Here is an 18,933-nt window from a genome sequence, read left to right as displayed (position 1 = left end):
AAAAAAGCCTCACTGTATTTATTTTGAATAGGATAACTATACCAAAGAGGAAAGTAACCCAGGTAACTATATAACAGTGCTATTACCATATATATTTATGCATATCCTTATGAAAGTCAAATGAAATTTTAAAAGAGGCACAGTGTCATAATTTACTCACAAATGAATATGAATTCAGAGATAATCAGATAGATACCAACAGATGGATAGATATAGATAGCTAAATAGATGTTAGATAGATAAATAGATTGATAGAGATGGATAGATAGATAGAGGTGGTAAAACAAATGTGGCAAAATGTGAACAATTTGTGAATCTGGGTGAAGCATGTGAAATAGTTTCAGATTTTCTGTAAGTTTAAATTAAAGTGCAGATGTTAGTTTTTAAAAATAAATATATGTGAAAGTGAAATAGCCACACACTATAAAAACTTATTTCCAACATAAATATCTGGAATAATAGGCATATCAAGAATTATATTGCATATAGAATTATCTAAATATTATATAATTTATTGTAAGATTATATTTCATTATTTATTTTCTTCCTATTATCTTTACTTTCTAATAAAAAGTTAGATATAGCATATTTTATAAATGAGAACCTTTAAATTAATTTTAAAAAGAGAGTGCCTGTCAAGCATTTGGAAAATTTATCAAAGCAACTTTCAAAATAGTATTGCCTTTGAATGCATATTGGATATTTTCATAAATCATGAAGCGACAGATGAGGACAGAACTGCATAATATTTCAAAGGCATGGAAAACAAAGCTATTTAAAATATTACTTAAAAATTTGACAAAGTTAGCAAATATGCTAAATGATAAAATTGCTTCAGTAATTAATATCAATGAGGAAAGCTTTCACAAAATAGGAGAAAAATTAATACACTCAGAGAAAAAGAACATTTATCCATAATAATTTTTTCTCAAATTTCTACCACTGAAATGATAATGAGATAGAGAATTTAAATGTATTTGTAGTTCATATGTTTTATCCTTAGAAAATCTATATAAATCAATAGAAAAAATGTGAGATTAATAAGACAGTTCAAAGAATGGCTAATCACACAAATATAATAAAACCATAGGTGACTTTTATACTAGCATTGAGTTAAATCATCTGAGTTAAATTTATTCCACCCAATAACAATATGAAAATAAAAAGAACCTTTGTGATTCTGCAAAGTTATATAGAACACTTTAAGGAGGGCTGCAAATTATTCTCCTAGATATTAATGACTTTATTAATGGAAAGACATGATATATTATCTGAGAGAAAAACATCTAATATTAAAAATAAAATTCTTTATGAATCAAAGTATAGGTTAAGCTGTATTAATAAAAACCTAAAATGTTTTTCAAAAATCTATTTGATGATTCTGTATGTTATCTGTAGACTCACAGGCACAAGTCACTAAAAATTCATGTGAAAATTATTTCCTTTTTTCTAATTTCAGAAAGTGTACTAACAAAAATAGTTAAAATATATATATTTTAAAAAAAGAAAAAGAAAACAAACTAAAGTAAGGCTAACAGTTAAAAATAAAACATGTCACTATGAACAACTATTGTCTTATTCAAATGGCAAAGTGAGTTTTTGTGAAATATGTCCCATTCATTCATCCCACCACACAAAAATATAGTACTTAATAAAAACATTTTACAAAACATTTTACAAGTTTCAATAGAATAACCAAGCTACAATGAAGAGGTTGTGGCCACCCATAGGACTAGATGAATCACTGCCCCAAATTTGATTAGGATATTGAGACTGATGATTCACATACGTGTGCATGCACAAAAACACACACAAACACACAGTTGTGAAAGGTATATTATCCACATAAGAGGCTTTCTGGGGAGAGAAAGTTGGATGTCAAGCAGGTAAATTAAGGGATTGAAACAAAAAAGTGCAAGATTGAAGATAGCTGACTAGAGATGGTCAGGAAGAACATCTGCCACTGAAAGCCTGGGACATTGGGAGGACTGGGATACCCTGAGCAGACCTTCAGATGGAAAGCACTGAGCGTGGATGGAAGAAGGACACAGATGCTAGGCTGAATGGGGAGGAAGCTGGGAACCTTGCACAGGGCTACCTCACACTAGGACTCATTCCTATCCCCCAATAACTATTGGGGAAGGGGTGAGTTGGACAAATGAGGAGTGACCCACTCTTATTATAAAGCTCTGAAATTCTGGCAGTGGGAGATCCCAAAACCCCCACAGACACTTAAGCTGGCAGGGAAAGCTGCCTTGAGAGCTACTTTTCACAGGGGGAGAAACTCCAGCCTGAGGAGAGCCTAGAGGGTTTGGTATATGCACATCTGCAGTAGAGCATGGCCAGGGATGCCCATTATCCAAGGTTCACCATGCTCTCCTAAGAGACTTTAGCCCAGGGAAGACTTTTAGACCTGGAAAGAGCAGGGTGGTTTTGCTTGAGAGATGGGGCCAGTCTGATCTGATCATCCCCCAGCTGCTGGCCTCTTTTGGTGCCCCAGCCTGGCCATGCCTACTTGCAATGTAGCCTCACTTGCCCAACTGGGGCACTTCCTGGGGACCTTCATCATAGTTCCTTCTCCAGCAGACCATGCCTGACCACTGGAGAGCTCCAGCAGAGCACCACCTGCTAACAAGCACCAGCTCATCTGCACCCTCCCCTTACTTCAGTCTCACTTGCACCACTTTGCTGGAAGGCAATCACCCTTGTTCATCCTCCCAACACTTTACCAGTGCAAATGCATGCACAGATGGCAGCAACCCCACCTTCACCCTTATGCAGTCAGTGCCTCCAGTGTGAACGCATGTATGTGGCCGGCAACCCAGCCTCCTCTGTACCAACACTGCTGCCTCTGCAAAGGCATGCATGGGATCTGGCAGCCCCACACCCACCGGCACCCTGTTTCCCACCTCCACCAGCAGTGTGATTACCTGAAGAAATGCTGCAGCCCTGCTCCCACTGGTATCCTGCCCCAGCTGACGTGTGCACCCTGTTGCACTGTCACTGCTGCAAGCACGCATGAACAAGCACAGATCCCACTGCCACTTCCCCAATAAGGGCTTTGTCCTGTCCCATCCACTGGACTGCTGTGGCCAGTGGTCCAGGAACACCGCAGCCCCTCCAGTGCAACAGATTCCTAACCTCAAGTGGCCAGAGAACACGACCAGAAAGGCCTGTTACCAGCCCCTCAGTGTTAAAGCACACAGCCCAGGAGTGCTGAGCTGAGCCTTGACCCTATAAAATCTTTCAGAAACAAAGCCAGTCATCTGAACCCACCTTATACCACAATCAAACCCCCAACGGCATCAAAGAAGATAAAGGCAAAACAATCCATCCAAAGAACAGCAACTTCAAAGATTGAAGGAACATAAGCCCATACAGTTGAGGAAGAATCAGCATAATAACTCTGGCAACTCAGAAAACCAGAGTGTCTTCTTACCTCCAAATGATCGAACTAGTTCCCAAGCAATAATTCTTAACCATGCTTAAGTGATTAAAATGACAGAAATATAGTTCAGAGTATGTACATGAATGAAGATCATTGAGTTTCTTTGGAGAAATTCATCACCCAGTTAAAGGATACTAAGCAATATAATAAAACAATACAGGAGATGAAAGATGAAATGGTCATTTTAAGAAAGAACCAAACTTATATGATAGAGCTGACAAACTCACTTCAAGAATTTCAGAACACAATCACAAGTATTAATAGCAAAATTGACCAAGCTGAGGAAAGAATCTCAAAGCTTGAAGATTGGTTCTCTGAAATAACTCAGTCAGATAAAAATAAAGTAAAAAGACTTAAAAAGAAAGAACAAAACCTCTGAGAAATATGGAATTTTGTAAAGAGGCCAAATCTGTGTCTCACTGATGTCCCTGAAAGAAAGTGAGAGAAAGCATGCAACTCAGAAAACATATTTCAGTGTATTGTCTGTGAAAATTTCCCCAATATCACTAGAGAGGTCAACATTCAAATTCAGAAAATGTAGAGAACCCCTGCAAGATACCACAGTAGATGCCATCACCAAGACACACAGTCATCAGATTATCCATTGTTAAAATTAAAGAAAAAGGTTAAAGGCAACTAGAAAACAGGGGTATGTCACTTACAAAGGGAACTCCATTAAACTAAGAGGAGAGATTAAGAGCTGATATTCAGCATTCTTAAAAAAAAAGAAGAAATTTCAGCCAACAATTTTATATCCAGTGAAACTAAGCCTCATAAGTGAAGGAGAAATAAAATCCCTTTCAGATAAGCAAATGCTAAGGGAGGTTGTTACCACCAGGCCTGCCATACAAGAGGTCCTGAAAGGAATGTTAAATATAGAAAGAAATGATCATTACCTGCCACCATAAAAACATACTTAAGAACAAAGATCATTGACACTATAATCCAACCACACAATCAAGTCTGCATAATAACCAGCTAGCAACATGATAACAGGATCAAATCCACACATATCAATATTAACCTTGAATATAAATGAGCTGAATGCCCCAGTTTAAAGATGCAGAATGGCAAGTTGGATAAAGAAGCAAGAATCATTGGTATACTATGTTCAAGAGACCTACCTTACATGCGAAGACATAGTAAGCTCAAAGTAAAGGGATGGAGAAAAGTCTACCAAGTAATCATAACATGGAAAAAAAAAGCAGGAGGGGTTGTTTCTCTAATTTCAGACAAAACAGATTTTAAACCAACAAAGATCAAGAAACACAAAGAGGGACATTACATAATGTTAGAGGGATCAATTCAACAGGAAGACAGAACTATCTTAAACAGATATATGCACCCAACATAGGAGCACTCAAATTCATAAAGCCAGTTCCTAGAGACCTATGATATAAAGAGACTTAGATAACAACACAATAATAGTGGGAGATTTCAAACCCCACTGTCAGTTTTAGACAGATTATTGAGTCAGAAATCTAACAATAATATTCGGGACCTGAACTCAACATTTGACCAAATGGGCCTAATAGATGTCTACAGACCCCTCAATCCCCAAAACAACAAAATATGCATTCTCCTCAGATACACATGGCACATACTCTAAAATCAACCACAAAATCAGCCATAAAACAATCCTTAGCAAATTAAAAAAAAAATCATATGAACCACAAAGACCACAGTGCAATGAAAATAAATACTAAGAAAATCACTCAAAACCATAGAATTACATGGAAATTAAACAACCTGCTCCTAAACAACTTTTGGGTAAGCAAGGAAATTAACACAGAAATCAAGAAATTCCTTGAAAAGAATGAGAGCAAAGATACAACATACCAGAATCTCTGGGACACAGCTAAAGCACTGTTATTGGGAAAATTTATAGCACTAAACACCCACATCAAAAAGTTAGAACCTCAAATTAACAACAGAACATCACACCTAGAGGAACTAGAGAAAAAAGAGCAAACCAACCCCTAAAGAAGACAAGAAATACCCAAAATCAAATCTGAACTAAAGGAAACTGGGATGTGAAAAACCATACAAAACATTAATGAGTTCAAGAGTTGCTTATTTGAAAGAATAAAGATTGATAGAGTACTAGTTAGACTAAAATGAAAAAAAAGAGAGACTATCCAAATAAACACAATCAGAAATAACAAAGGAGACATTTCCACTGACTCCACAAAAGTACAAAAACCCTCAGAGACTATTATGAACACTTTTATGCATACAAGTTAGAAAACTTAGAAGAAATGGATAAATTTCTGGAAACATACAACCTCCCAAGGTTGAAACAGAAAGAAACAAATCCCTGAACAGACAAATAATGAGTTACAGAATTCAATCAGTAATAATCCCCTACCAACTAGAAAAAGCTCAGAACCAGATGGATTTACAGTGAAGTTCATCTAGATGTATAAAGGAGAGCTGGTACCATTTCTATTAAAACTATTTCAAAAAATTGAAGAAGGATCTTTTGTAACTTATTTTATGGGGCCAGCAGCATTGTAATACAAAATCTCTCAGAAACACAACAACAAAGAACTTTAGGTCAATATCCTTGATAAGCAAAATGCAAAAATACTCACAAAATACTAGTATCTCAAATCTAACAGCACATTGAAAAGCTAAATCACCATGATCACGTAGGTTTTATCCCTGAGTTTTAAGGTTGGTTCAGTATACACAAATCAATAAATGTGATTCATCATATAAACAGAACAAAAACAAAACCCACATGATCATCTCAATAGATGCAGTAAAGTCTTTCAATAAAATTCAACATCCCTTCATGTTAAGAACTCTCAAAAAACTAAGTATTGAAAGAACCTAGTTCAAAATAATGAGAGCCATCTATTACATACCCACAGCCAACATCACACTGAATGGGCAAAAGCTGGAAGCATTCCCCTTGGAAACTGGAGCAAGGACAGAATGCCCTCTATCACCTCTCCTATTCAAAATCTTTTTGAAAGTGCTGGCCAGAGGCATCAGGGGGGAAAAATAAATAAGAGGCATCCATTGTATAGTCCGTTTTCACAATGTTACAAAGAACTACCTGAAATTGGGTAGTTTATAATCAAAAAAGTTTTACTTGGCTCACAGTTCTGCATGGCTGTGGAGGCCTCAGGAAACTTACAATCATGGCAGAAGGCAAAGGGGAATCAAGGCACATCTTACATGGCAGTAGGAAAGGGGCGGGAGTGAGGTACCACACTTTAAAACCATCAGATCTCACTCACTATCACGAGAAAAGCAAGGAGGAAATTCGCCCCCATGATCCAATCACCTCCCATGAGGACACTCCTCTTACATGTGGGGATTACAATTTGAGATGAGATTTGGGTGGGGACACAGAGCCAAACCATATAATCCATAGAGGAAGAGAGGAAGTCAAACTATCTCTGTTTGCAAACAATATGACTTTATACAGAGAAAATTTTATAGCCTCTGACGAAAAGCTCCTTGATTTTATAAACAACTTGAGCAAACTTTCAGAATATAAAATACAAAATTGGTAGCATTTCTATACACCAACAACATCCAAGCTGAGAGCCAAATCAAGTATGTAATCCCATTCACAGTGGCCACAAAGGATAAAATGCCTAGAAATACAACTAACCAGGTATGAGAAAGATCTCTACAACTAGAATCACAAAACACTGCTCAAAGAAATCAGAGATGATCAAACAAATGAAAAAATATGTCATGCTCATGGATAGAAAGAACTGATATTGTTAAAATGGGCACACTGTCCAAAGCAATTTACAGATTCAATGCTATTCCTATGAGACTACCAATAATATTTTTCTCAGAATTAGAAAAACTCATTTTAAGATTCAAATGGAACAGAAAAAGAGACTGAATAGCTAAGGCAACCCTAAGTTAAAATGACAAACCTGGAGGCATCACATTACCCGACTTCATACTATACTACCAGGCTACAGTAACCTAAACTTCAAGGTACCAGTACAAAAACAGACACATAGACCAATGGAATGAAATAGAGAGCTCAGAAATAAAGCCACACACCTACAGCTATCTGATCTTTGACAAAGTTGTTTTTGATTAGAAAAAATAACTCCCTATTCAATAAATGGTGCTGGGATAAATAGCTAGCGATATGCACAAGATTGAAACTGGACCTTTTTCTTACACCATATTCAAAAACCAAGTCACGATGGATTAAATACTTAAATGTAAAACCTGAAACTATAAAACCCTAGAGGATAACCTAGGAAATGCCATTCTGGACATAATCTGGCAAATAATTGTGATGAAGATGCAAAAAGCAATTGCAATATAAACAGAAATTGACAAATAAGACCTAATTAAACTAAAGTGTTTCTGGAGAGAAACTATCAACAGAGCAAATAGATAACCTATAGAATTGGAGAAAATATTTGCAAATTATGCATCTGACAAAGGCCTGATAGCCAACACCTACAGGAAACTTAAACAAATTAACAAGTGAAAAACAAACAACCCCATTAAAGAGTGGCCAAATGACATGAACAGACACTTTTCGAAAGACGACATACACACGGCCAACAAGCATCTGAAAAAATGCTCAACATCACTAATCATTACAGAAATGAAAGTCAAAACCACAATGAGATACCCTCTAACACCAGTCAGAATGGCTATTATTAAAAAGTCAAAAAATAGCAGATGCTGACAAGGTTGTGGAGAAAAGGGAATGATTATATACTTTGATGGGAATGTAAGTTAGTTCAGCCATTGTGTAATTTAGTGTGGCAGTTTCTCAGATAACTTAAAACAGAATTACCATTTCACCCAGCAATTCCATACTGGGCATATACCCAAAGAATATAAATCATTCTCCTATAAAGACACATGTACATGTATACACGTATACTCATTGTGCCACTATTCACAATAGCAGAGACATGGAACCAAAATGTTTTATATATACATATAAATATATATATATATTTTATATATATATGTTTTATATATATAAATATAAATGTATTTATATTTATATATAATGCTATTCCTATGAGACTACCAATAATATTATAATTATATATATAATTATATATACAGATATAAAATAATATATAATTATATATATATCCAGCCTGCCACTGATGGACATTTAGGTACACACACACACACACACACACAATGGAATAGTATTCAGTCATAAAAAAGAACAAGATCGTGTTCTTTGAGGCAGCAACATAGACTGAGCCAGAGCCCATTACCTGAAGCAAACTAACACAAGAACAGAAAACCAAATACCACTTGTTCTCACTTAAAAGTGGGAGCTGAACGTTGAGTACATATGGACACAAAGATGGGAACAGAAGACACTAGAGCACTAGTGCCTAGTTGAGTTTGGAGGGTGGGATTAGAGTGGTAATAGAAAAACTACTTATCAGGTACTATGCTTATTACCTGTGTGATGAAATAATCTGTACACCAAGCCCCTATGATATGCAATTTACCTATATAAAAAACATGCACCTGTACCCCTGAACCTAATATAAACATTAACAAAATAAATAAAAGAATTGAGAGAGCAGATAAAAGAAAAGAGCTTGAGATTTTAATTATGGTTTGGGGGTACGGCTAGGGTGATGTCCCCCTGCTCAGGAATGCTTAAATTTCTGCTGGCACCAAATGAGGGGTCAACAGAGGCTTTCTTATTATCTCGTCTAGATGAGGCACAGAAGGGAAAGCAAAAGAGGTAAGGCGAGGCTGAAAGCTGTCAAATGTCAGAAACTGAACCCAGATAGTTTATTACAGATATACATCTTGATAGTCTAGAAAATGTTGTCCAGAAAACCTATGAGCTTAACACAGGTCAGCAAAGGTCTGGGCCTGGGAGTGAGCACAGGTAGGATTTCAACCTCTGCAGCATACTAGCATAGGAGAGCAATTCATGTGATTTGAAAGTCTGAGCTGGCAACAAGACTTGAGACAGGAGGCTGTAGGAAGGATCCTCTGTGAAGAAAGATACAAAAAACACTAAAGTGACCACTTCTTGGGGCTTGTATTGAGAGAGACGTCTACAATAAAGGCCTGGGCCAACCTAGTTTTAGCTTCGGGACTGGCTCTGAGATCTATTAGCAAACCACAAACCACATGCTACCAATATATGACTTGATTCCGAACTGGAATCATCTAGTGACCGAGTGGAGTATATGCTTACAATAGTGTCTTTTATTAGAGAAAAAAAAGTTCCTCTGAAGAATATTTCAAACTTAAAATTTGAAAAGTAACTTCGTTACAGATAGACAATGAGTCTAACAAATTAGGAAGAAAAAACACCTCTAGTTCCTTGGATTTTGAATCTGAAATGGACTTATTAATGTTTAAGAATATTAAATATTAATACATACAAAATATACAAAATACTACAAAGGTATAAACCAAAATAATTATGATGCAAAGGTATATAAAAGAGTCAATTAAAAATGTAGGAGATATGTGTATATATATATATATATATATACTCACACAAATATATATATTACTCTATGTACAAACATGACATATAGCTATAAAATTATTAATATATAAAATAGACATATATAGCAGATGTATAAAATGTATTCATTAATATATATCATAGTGAAATAGAGTCAATTAAAACAGTGTCAATAAGAGAGTGAGAGAATGGATAAATACTATATAAAATTTTAAATAATGCAAGAATAAATAAACACTAAAATTAAAGAAGGCGATTGAAATGTTCCAGTATAAGCCTATTGAGAATTCCAGAAATAGGAATTAGTAAAACATCACATAGGTAAATTTCAAAGTATTAGATCATGGCAATTTGAAAGTATTATAAAATGACAAGTATCTTTACACAGAAAAAGACTCAAATATTTAAAAAGATAGTTAGGAAAACATACATAGTGAAAAAGATGTAGATGATTTAATCATTTACTTATTACACAATATGTAACCAGAAATTTTAGGAAAATCAGTGACAGATTTGGAGTCGTGATATAACTTAATTCCATAAGCTTTCATACCACCAACTAGGTGGAATCCAAAGCAAGTTTTAACAGTTCCTCCCATCCTTTTCTTATATTTAGTTTCCAGTGTTTCAACTTGGCTAACATAGATCTGTATTTCCTATTAGGTAAGACTTGTCTAAAAGACAAGTTTATATGTCATTAAGAATGCAGAATTCGCTGCCATAAGTCTCTCAGCTTATCATTTTATATGCAATATGAGACACATGCAGAAGTAGAATCCAATTTTAGTCTTATCATGTACTTCATGACACTCCAGGGAAATCCAGAGATGCTACCAGTTTCCAGCTTGTTGAACTCTCCCCTTCTACATCTAGTTTTTTCTCAGCTGCCCACCTAGCTGACCATCAGCAGTCCATGTCCACAGCCAGATAAATAGATACCAGACTTCCAGAGCCTTTTCCACCAACTCACTATTGTGGCCCCCTATTGACCGATGGATGTGCCTGCCTTTCTAGATTTCCTTGGCTGTTCCAATATGATCACCATGCCACTCTTTCAGGAGGGCTGGATAAAAATATTTTACTGCCCCCAATATTTCTACAACTGGTACTAAATAGCTTACTGTATATAACTGTATTTCCAGAAAGAGAAGAAAGAAAAGATTGGGACAGGAATAAACATTTTAACTGATAATGCGAAAGAATTTATCAAAATTAAATCAAGGGTTGAAAAGACAAGAGAAAAAAATCCCAGTGATCCTGTAATTTCTGAACAAAGTAGATAAAAATATGTGCACTTTATTATATCGTAGTGAAAACAAAAAGCAAACTCAAAGAAAATATTTACAATACTTTATATTACCAATGAAATAGAATAAAAGTGCCACATCAATGGAAGCAATGGAAGATGGGGCACAATGAAATCATAAACTCAATTTTCTAACAGAAAATAACTTTGGTCTGGAATTATGTACCCAGCAAAACATATATTTAAAATGAAGACATCAGATCATTTTCAAATGAGATAATATGGAGCATTTTCTATTGACAGAACCTCAATAAAGCATCATGAAAGATATAATTCAGGTTACAGATCTTTTCAGAAAAGTGAAAAAACAAAAAAGAAGCCTTATCAGCGAAAGTAGTCACTGTATGTGTAAATCTAAAGAAGCATGATTTATAAAACAATAGTGATATTATGTCACTATGAAAAAGCAAACTAGAAATAAAATGTGTACATTGCAAGGATGACCAAGTTGACATATACTATTTTTAATGGACATGTAAAAGTAATTATACGTGAAATACCCTTTCATCTGTAATAGTTTTTTTTTTTTTACTTAGAACAAGCCTTTTCAATTTCATTCAAGTTTTCTGTATCAAGAATTTGTTTCTTTTGATTATTGAAGAGTTTTTCCATTTTAAGAGCACATTGGAATCTGTTTATCCATTCACTTGTTGATGGATTTCTTTTTCTGCTTGTAGTTATGAATGGCACTGCAATTAATATTATTATTCAACTCCTTCTTAGGAGTATTTTTTATGTTAGTAAAATTACTGTAAATAAAGTACATGTGTACTTACCTTCAAGAGAACTGACTGAGCAATTTCCAACTGTTGATCGGTCGATGCACTCCATCCAATAATGTTTAAGCACATTCTGGCTAACATTTAGTAATAGTAATATAAACATTTTAGAATTAAAGAATAAAATTAAACTGCAAAATATCACACTATCTTCAAGGGGTATGTGATGATATCACACTGAAATTTTAATAAGTATTTACTTGATAACCAATGATGTTGAACATGTGTTTGCTTAGTCTACTGGCCTTTCATAGACCTTTTTAGAGAAGGATTGCTCAAGAATTTAGCCACTTTTATTCACAGAATATTGTTTTTACTTAAAGAAAACAACCAACAGAAAAATTATCATTATCCTGCCTTAGGTATCTAATTCAAGTTTCCTCAAAAATAAATGGAGTGAATTTTTAATTTGAAAGAACAAAATAGAGATTGTAGAGAGTATTTGGAGTAATCAAAAAAATTACTAGTAAATGCTAGAATTTTGGAAGTCTTGTATCTGTCACCATGAGATTGACAAATACCCATTACCATGGAATTTCCATCTATTACATAATGTTTGGTTCACCTTCTTCCTCCAAGTGCTTTGGGATGTTGAAGCCTAATTGTTTTTTCTTCAGAATAGCATTGACCTTGTTGTTCACCATGGAAACTCTTCAGGTCATACCATTATGTGGCAAATAAAGCCTATATATACTTTAGACTGACACCGAAATTCCTACAAAGGCTTGCCAACTAGCAATCCTCTCTGTTTTTTGTGGACCAATTTATAATATGTTACACACCCCAAACTTCCCTCTGGACATGCTCCTTTCTGAATCACCACTTAAGTCCTTACCTATATGTGCAAATCCTTGTCTCTCTTCCAAGTCTCAGCTTGATACAACTTCATTCCTCTGGAGACGTCTTTGATCCCATTAATTAAAATAATTTCTTTTTTCTTGGAACTCCTTAGTCATTTAATTAAAAATATTATGAATTCCTTGAATAAATGATTCATTCTCAATTCATTTTTACAGCCTGAAAGGAACCAAAGTGTTCTGCATATTTTAGACATTCAATATATCTGTTTAATAATAAAACAGAAAAAATAAACTGCCAAATACCATTAAATATAAATCTGTATTAACACTACAGTGTGGATTTTAAGTATTAACAAGAATAATTTGCTCAAATTCCAAATTAGAATACAGATCCATATATTGAAAAAAAATTCAAAGTATGTAAACTGTAATAGAATTTGGAAGCAGTTCCTGGCCGGGATGCTATATCCTGGAAAAAGAAATAGAACTTCCCCTTCCTGTGTCCATGTGTTCTTATTGTTCAATTCTCATCTATGAGTGAGAACATGCTGTGTTTGGCTTTTTGTCCTTGCAATAGTTTACTGAGAATGATGATTTCCAGTTTCATCCATGTCCCTACAAAGGACATGAACTCATCATTTTTTATGGCTGCATAGTATTCCAAGGTGTATATGTGCCACATTTTCTTAATCCAGTCTATCATTGTTGGACATTTGGGTTGGTTCCAAGTCTTTGCTATTGTGAATAGTGCCATAATAAACATACGTGTGCATGTGTCTTTAGAGCAGCATGATTTATAGTCCTTTGGGTATATACCCAGTAATGGGATGGCTGGGTTCTGGGGTCAGGGGAGGGGGGAGGGATAGCATTAGGAGATATACCTAATGCTCAATGATGAGTTAATGGGTGCAGCACACCAGCATGGCACATGTATACATATGTAACTAACCGGCACATTGTGCACATGTACCCTAAAACTTAAAGTATAATAATAATTTAAAAAAATTAAAAAAAGAAATAGAACTTTGTTCTAGTCTCAGGTATATTCACATGGTAAGTAAATTGTTTTGATATCTGAATTTAGATATGTTCTGGCTAGATTCATAAAGCATATTTTTGATCCTTACTTTATACTTTTCTATTTTCCAATTCAAATAATAGAGCATCTAGTAAGAAAGTGTAGTTGCCCTGACAGCAAGCTTAAATGTTAGATATAATTTATAACAATACACATTTAAAAACCATTTTTTACATTTTTTGCACTACATAATTAAAATATATTACAACATACAATAAATTATATATTCATGATTATATTTAATAGGACTTTTCATTTAAAACATTGGTTTGATTAAAGAATTCATTTGATTAATCAATTGATAAATTGATTATATCAATTTTTTCTAAGATTAAAATGCAGTTTACAGAACATATGTGAACATAAATATATACCTCTTTTTGGAAGAAATTCAAACTGATTGACATATTTTATTTTATTTTTCATTTTTTTAATTGACCAATACTATTTATCATCTAATTTTTTTTTGTTCTAAGAACATTTAGTATCCTCCTTCTAGCTGTTTGAATCCATATATTATTGTTAGTAATAGTAATTCTACAGTGGTAGAGAACACTAGAACTCATCCCTCCTTTGTAGCTGTGGTTTTGTATCCTTTAATGAATCCCTTTCTATCTCTCCATTTCATTTGACATATATTTTAACAACACATTGGTGGCTGGGTGTGGTGGCACATGCCTATGAAATCAGGGACTCAGAGGCTGAGGTGGGAAGATCACTTGAGCCCAGGAATTGAATGCTACAGTGAGCTATCATCTTGTGACTTAACTCGTAATTCAGCCTGGGTAACGGAGTGAGAACTCAGCTTAAGAAAAAAAAAAAAGTGAGAATGATCATTACTGATAAATAATTATATTTTATATATTTTAGAATTAAGATTAAAAATATCCAAAGTGGCTCATAATTTGAAAATAATATAAATTTAAGCTGCTATTTGATAAATTTTTTAAAAATATAAAATTTGAATCATTTTAAAACAAACTCTGAGTTTGAAAATTTAAAAAATGTAGGTCTACATTCTTGTAACTTAGCTGAACATGAAAAATTTATTTCTATTGCCTAAGATTAAATTATCCTATTTCTTTTATAAAATGCCTTGAGGAATGATATAGGTAAATTAAGTAACTCTTGTATTTTTAGAGTTCTAAAGAGTAAACATTACATTTCATTTTGAACTTCTAGGGTTTAACCAAGGACAAGCAGTTTGTATAAAATTTTGGTGGGTCTGATACGTTTATGTAGTGTTTGCTTTCATACTACTGTGAGATAAAATACTTCATTAAAAATGACATTTATCTTTCTAATCTTGTTTACAGTACCAATAATTTAGTTTGTTAAATAAAACTGTGTTCCATGATTCATTGTAATAAAAGTATACCTCATTTTATGTAATATTTTTCTTCTTCTCCATGAATTAACATAAAACCACATTGTATCAAATGACAGATGCTTTTAGATCTTGAAGCAAATTATATTAGAAGGCCTGAATAATGTTTACGAAGATTTTGATTTGCCTATAAATCTCTTCTAAATATTTGAAAGTCTTAAAACAATACAAGCATTGGAAAAAATGAGAGAACATAAAGTAAATAACAATTTTAATAATGTACAAAATCTATCAAACTGACCTACCATAAGGCTGCTTCATCATACTGCTGTATGAAGTTCTTTATATTTATTAAATCATTAAATCCTCAAAATTATATTTAGGAAATGAGATAAATAATATCCTCATTTTAAATACAAGCAAAAAATGTATTTTTTATGTTTGTATTTAGTATTCCATTAAATATATGTGATATTAACGGACAATGAGCCAATTAATAATTATAACAGTGATAGATCTGGGCTTTAAATGCACTCTCACTCCAAACCTTGCTGTGTTCATCACTACCATGCACTTTGTTTCTTACCATTAACTTTTATGGTATGTTTGACTTCATGAATGCCAGTTCTTTGAATCTTTACTGTGGCCCTATGAAAGACAGTCATTTATTATCAAGAACCCTCTGTTATAGATTGAAAAAAAAAGACTGTGCAGATTTAGAAATTTAAGAAATCTGTTTCAATTCACATGGAGTGTAAGTGGCATGGCAGAAATTTAACCCAACATTTTGGATTGGAATCCTATATCCTAAGCCAATCAACCATAAAAGTTTCCATGTTGTAGATGATATTTGCATTGACATAAATGTCAACTGTACTCCATTAGGGAAATCATTTGGAAAATATGGCCTCAGTTAAACTATGTTTTTAAATGTGGCTCACAGATGGATTATGGTAAAAATGAAAGGAGGCTAATAGTTTCCTATTTTAACAAATTATTTGGAGCTCTTTTTTAATTTCAGTGCAGCTGGGGTACACTCACTGTAAAGTATGTAAAAAGTAACACATTTTTTACATTGTAAAATTTAGAAATTTGTTGATTCAGTTAAATTTTGTGTTGTGGGCTAAACCTAAGCTTTCATCCTATATTAGACTGTATTTTGACTAATTTTATTGTTTTGTTTGCTTTTGTTTTGCTTGCTTCTGGTTTTATGATCATTATTCTCTATACATTCCAAACTGATATTCTTCAGCTTCACTCAATTTTTTAAAGTATACTTTCTCATAAAATAATCTATTACAGACTGTAGAATAAAATATTAAATCAAATATACTGTTATAATTTTCAAGACTGCATGCATTTCTTTTTTATCATTTTAAATGTAAATATTATTTTGTAATTATTTGTATTGCTTTCCATAATTCTGTTTACCATGCTGATATGTTCAAAGAGGCAACTGTTTGGTATAAAAATTAATGTAATTTTTGCTTTCAAATCTGTAAATTTTTGTTTTTATAAATAATTATCAACAAATTAACAATTTAATATTTTAATAAATACCAGTGCATCCCACCCTATTTTAGAAATAATAGTTCTCCAACATTTAAATTATTTTATTTTATTATTATCCTTGAATATGTTTGCAGTTTTCTCTTTAATCAAACTATATCTGGGGAGAAAAACAGCAAGATAAGAGAAAATGAGCATATGAAGTTTCTTAGAGGTCTTTAAATTTTAACAATATTTTTTCATCATAGAATAGATTCAATATATCTTTACCAAAAAGGAAACTGAATCAGAGACAGAGGAAAATATTTTCAATATATAATATTTAATACTATTTACTATGTATTTGGAAAATTTAATATTCCATTGGATTAAAATAGCATATCTTATATAGCTTGTGTTGTCCTATAAATTTTATTATATTCTATCAGCATTTTAAAGCACTATCCATATATATATGTGTGTGTGTGTGTGTCTATGTGTCTATATATGTGTATATGTCTGTGTGTGTGTGTCTGTTTGTGTATATATATATATATGTATATGCTCATTTTTGTTCTACAATGACCTTTTGAAATGAAAACCAAGAGGGGTTCCTGCAAGTCAACACACACACACAAATCCTGATTCAAAAATGGGCAAATAACTTGAATAGATTTCTATTAAAAAATATTCAAATGTTGTACAAGCACAAAAAAAGGATGTTCAATATCACTAATCATTAGGGAATGCAAAGGAAACCACAATGAGATATCGCTTCACATTTATTTAAATGATTACTATAAACAAACACACACACCCCACCAAAAACAACAACAAACAGAAAATAAGTATTGGTGAGATTGTGGATCAATTGGAACCCCTACACATTGTTGATGGAAATGTAAAATTGTGCAACCACCATAAAAAACAGTATAAAAGCTCCTCAGAAAACTAAAAATAGAACTACCATATGATCCAGAAATTCTACTTCTGGATATATATACGTAGGAATTGAAAGCAGAGTTTTGAGGAAAATATATTTATACACTCAAAATATATCTGTACACTGGTGGTTACCAGAGGCTGGGGAGGGAGTGAGGGAGAATGACTAGCAATCTTTTAATGGACACAGAGTTGTGGGGTGTGTGTGTGTGTGCTTACAGTAATAATTTATAGCAGCATTATTCCCAATAGCCAAAAGGTGGAAGTAACCCAATTGCCTATAATGGATAAATGGATAAAAAAAATATATAAGAATGTTATTTATCCATAAAGAGGAAATAAATTCTGACACCTGCTACAACATGGAAGAGCTTTGACTAATTATGCTAAGTGGAATAAGCCAGCCACAAAAAGAATAACAAACTACCAAATTCAATGAAGTACATTGGGTTGTTAAATTCATAGAATCAGAGAGTAAAATAATGGTGGTTAGCAGAGGCTGGGGTGGGAGGCAGAATGAGTAGTAATCCTTTAATGGATACAGAGTTTCAGTTTTGCGTAATGAAATGAGCTCTGGAATAGATGATGATAATGATTGTACAGCATTGTGAATGGACTCAATATCATGAGACTGTCCATTTAAAAATGGTTAAATGATAAATTTTACGTTATGTGTATTTTACTCCAATTGAAAGTTTTTAAAAAATTATTTGTCAATCACAATTACAGGTATTAATTATTTATGTCATAGATATATTGTCCACAAATTCAATATTGACAAGTCAGTAATAACATTGATGTACTTAAAAATTCTTACTTTTCTGATATAACAATAGGTAATATACATAAAAGCCCAAACGCCTCTCCCTGGAAAATCTAGAAATTTGAGCCTTAGAGGAAGATTGAAGGACATTTCTTAGAGGAAAATAAACAGAATAGGAGAAGTAAAATACATGATATGATGTTTAACAAAGAAATTGCTAAGTACATTGCTTAGCGCAATGAGTATTAATCCTGATTACAGAAGTAATATCAAAAGAAAGGAGTCTGAAATATAGTATAAATAAAACATTGGCCAAAAATAACATGAGGTATAAATAGGTAATCATTGAGGAAAAAGCTGAATTTTTAAAAATTATATTTTAATTTCTGGGATACATGTGCAGAACATGCAGTTTTGTTACATAGGTATACATGTGCCATGTTGGTTTGCTGCAGTCATTAACCCAACACCTACATTAGTTATTTCTCCTAATGCTATCCCTCTCCTACCCCCTGATCCCCTGGCAGGCCCCAGTG

The sequence above is a fragment of the Pan troglodytes genome, chromosome 4 (genome assembly GCF_028858775.2).
Source record: "Pan troglodytes isolate AG18354 chromosome 4, NHGRI_mPanTro3-v2.0_pri, whole genome shotgun sequence".
NCBI lineage: Eukaryota > Metazoa > Chordata > Mammalia > Primates > Hominidae > Pan > Pan troglodytes.
The sequence above is the reverse complement of the archived record's forward strand: the minus strand, read 5'-3'. Positions refer to the sequence as shown.